Below are 3,882 nucleotides of genomic sequence, written 5' to 3' on the forward strand. Positions count from 1 at the left end.
CACACCGAGGAACTGGGGTGATGATGGCTGGGTGGCTCTGTGGATTGAGTGGACTCTGTTAGACGGACATTACCTTACTGCTATACTCTAACAAGAACTGTGACGGTGCTTTGGGCTCCAGGAACTAGCATCAACTCAAATGCTGTAACAACTGTTAAAAGATCTGTGCATTTTCCTTTGTCTGCCATATGGATACTTGCATAAATGGCCTTAGGGCATTTTGGTGAAGAACTCAGGGAATGACCACATTTGCAGTTTGTTATGAGACCTGCCCTCCTTTCCATGGACAGGTCCTAGATTTGGCTCAGGTCTGGAAACTGGGCAAGGGATCTTTATTTTTGATTGGGGCAGCTGATCTCAGCAATCTGTTCATCCATTTTTAAACTCTTTGCAATATGCTATTGGCTGCCCACCTGTCTATAGGCTTAAGGTGTACAGCATTAATGATTTGATCTATATAATCACAAAGTGATTATCACAATAAGTTTAGCATCCAAGTCCTATTAACTATCTTCATAGACATCTATGAGCCAGGGCCCTCACTGTCATTCTAACCACACTACACGTTACAATTAGAGTTTCATCTTGCTCTGACACTTGCCATCTTGCTGCCGCCTGGCATCTATCATTCTGGAATCCTATCCCTTCCATTGCTACTTGGGAATCCAGTTCTGTAAGACATTCCTCCATTATGGCAACCTACAGAGGACCAGAGGACAGCCTACGCTGAGCATCGCAAGGATGCTGGCGCCCTCAGCTGTGTGCTCCTCCTCCCCTTGTTGGGTTAGTGTCTGTGAGGCCTCTTGAGAAGCATAGGCACCTGGTGGAGGGGTTTTCATGTTGTAGGAAGTAGAGCTGTGCCACCCGCCTAGGCTTTTGGATCTTCTTTTCCTGGTAGGTCTGGTATCCCTGCCTCCACTACACCCAGTGTGTACCGTGGTTTACACAAAGTCTTGTTTTAATTAAAGATTTTTTATTAGATATTTTTCTTCCAGCTTTATTGAGATATAATTGACATACAACACTGTATAAGTTTAAGTGTACAGCATAATAATTTGACTTATATATATATATATATAATGAAATGATGGCTGTGATAAGTTTAGTGAACATCCATTATTTCATAGAAGTACAACATGAAAGGAACAGAAATGCATTCCTCCCTTATGCTAACCTACGGAGGAGAGCCCCAAACAGCAGTGCAAGGATGCTGGTGCCCCTCAGCTGTGTGCTCCTTATTACCTTGTTAAATTAGTGCTTTATATATATCAGATCAGATCAGATCAGATCAGTCGCTCAGTCGTGTCCGACTCTTTGCGACCCCATGAATCGCAGCACGCCAGGCCTCCCTGTCCAGCACCAACTCCCGGAGTTCACTCAGACTCACATCCATCGAGTCAGTGATGCCATCCAGCCATCTCATCCTCTGTCGTCCCCTTCTCCTCCTGCCCCCAATCCCTCCCAGCATCAGAGTCTTTTCCAATGAGTCAACTCTTTGCATGAGGTGGCCAAAGTACTGGAGTTTCAGCTTTAGCATCATTCCTTCCAAAGAAATCCCATATACACATAAATATATATACATATATATACACACACATAATGATTTGACTATATACATAGTAAAGTGATTGCCACAATAAGTTTAATGACCATGTCCTAGTAACTATCTTCATAAACATCTATGGGCCAGGGCTCCAGCTGTTATTCGAACCATGTATGTGTGTGTGTGTGTGTGTGTGTGTGTATATATATATATATATATATATATATATGCCCCTGGTGGTCCTTAAAGGCATACATATATGTCTGTGTGTATATGTGTGTATATATATATACACATACGTGTGTGACACACATATACATATACTTACTTATATGTATGCCTTTAAGAGCTGCTAGGAACATACTTGAATAATCCCTTTTGGCCCTTGCCAGGGTAATTAAACTTCTCGGCACAGAGGAGTGCTTCTGTATTAACAATTTTTCCTTTTCTTGTTTCGTATTCCCCTTCTTCGCCCAGGATTCACCCCTAGACTCCTGGTACCTGCTGTACATGTTGGCCAGTCCTGCAACTCCACTGGGATAAATCCTTGCTGCAGCTGGCAAGAGGACCCAGGACTTTCCCAGTGGGGTCCTGCTGAGAGGACTCTGCAGAGTCTTCATTCAAGCAAGATTAGGGTTGGGGAAGGGTGGGATCTGTCTTCCAACCAGTGGGAAGGGACTCTTCTGCAGGGCCCATGCATTCAGGGAGACCTGAGGTTCAAAGTTCTCACTTGCATCTACCTGGGAAGCCCAACTCTGATTCAAGGGTCACTTCTTTTTCACTAGGGCTCTGCCTTTGGCGCAGGAGCCCATCTTAAGTTTAGGCTTCAATCTTCCCCCATGTTCTCCCATTCTTAAAATTAGAGTCTGTGTCAGGACTTCCTTACTGTCTGCCTTCCAGCTGTAGGTATGAGGGTCTGTTTGCTTCAGGTGGTGATTAAGAGATTTTGTCCTTTTTGTTATAGGGGACTGGAATACAAAAGTAGGAAGTCAAGAAACACCTGGAGTAACAGGCAATTTGGCCTTGGAGTACAAAATGAAGCAGGGTAAAGGCTAATAGAGTTTTGCCAAGATAATACACTGGTCATAGCAAACACAACACAAGAGAAGACTTTACACATGGACACCACCAGATGGCCAATACCAAAATCAGATTGATTATATTCTTTACAGCCAAAGATGGAGAAACTCTATACAGACAGCAAAAACAAGACTGGGAGCTGACTGTGGCTCAGATCATGAACTCCTTATTGCCAAATTCAGACTTAAATTGAAGAAAGTAGGGAAAACCATTCAGGTATGACCTAAATCAAATCCCCTATGATTATACAGTGGAAGTGACAAACAGATTCAAGGTATTAGATCTGATAGAGAGCCTGAAGAACTATAGACAGAGGCTCATGACATTGTACAGGAGGCAGTGATCAAGACCATCCCCAAAAAAATGAAATGCAAAAAAGGCAAAATGGTTGTCTGAGGAGCCCTTACAAATAGCTGTGAAAAGAAGAGAAGATAAAGGCAAAGGAGAAAAGGAAAAATATACCCATTTGAATGCAGAGTTTCAAAGAATAGCAAGGAGAGATAAGAAAGCCGTCCTCAGTGATCAATGCAAAGAAATAGAGGAAAACAACAGAATGGGAAAGACAAGAGATCTCTTCAAGAAAATTACAGATACCAAGGGAACATTTCATTCAAAGATGGGCACAATAAACGACAGAAATGGTATGGACCTAACAGAAGTAGAAAATATTAAGAAAAGGTGGCAAGAATACACAGAACTATGCAAAAAAGATCTTAGTGACCCAGATAACCACGATGGTGTGATCACTCACCTAGAGCCAGACATCCTGGAATGTGAAGTCAAGTGGGCCTTAAGAAGCATCACTACAAAGCTAGTGGGGGTGATGGAATTTCAGTTGAGGTATTTCAAATCCTAAAAGATGATGCTGTGAAAGTGCTGCACTCAATATGTCAGCAAATTTGGAAAACTCAGCAGTGGCAACAGGAATGGAAAAGGTCAGTTTTTATTCTAATCCCAAAGAAAGGTAATGCCAAAGGATGTTCAAACTACTGCACAATTGCACTCATCTCACACACTAGTAAACTCAAAATTCTCCAAGCCAGCCTTCAACAGTACATGAACTGTGAACTTCCAGATGTTAAAGCTGGATTTAGAAAAGGCAGAAGAACAAGAGATCAAATTGCCAACATCAGCTGGAACATCGAAAAAGCAAGAAAGTTCCAGAAAAACATCTATTTCTGCTTTATTGACTATGTCAAAACCTTTGACTGTGTGGATCACAACAAACTGTGGAAAATTCTTAAAGAGATGGGAATATT

This window comes from Bos mutus, chromosome 2 (assembly GCF_027580195.1).
Source record: "Bos mutus isolate GX-2022 chromosome 2, NWIPB_WYAK_1.1, whole genome shotgun sequence".
NCBI classification, from domain to species: Eukaryota; Metazoa; Chordata; class Mammalia; order Artiodactyla; family Bovidae; genus Bos; species Bos mutus.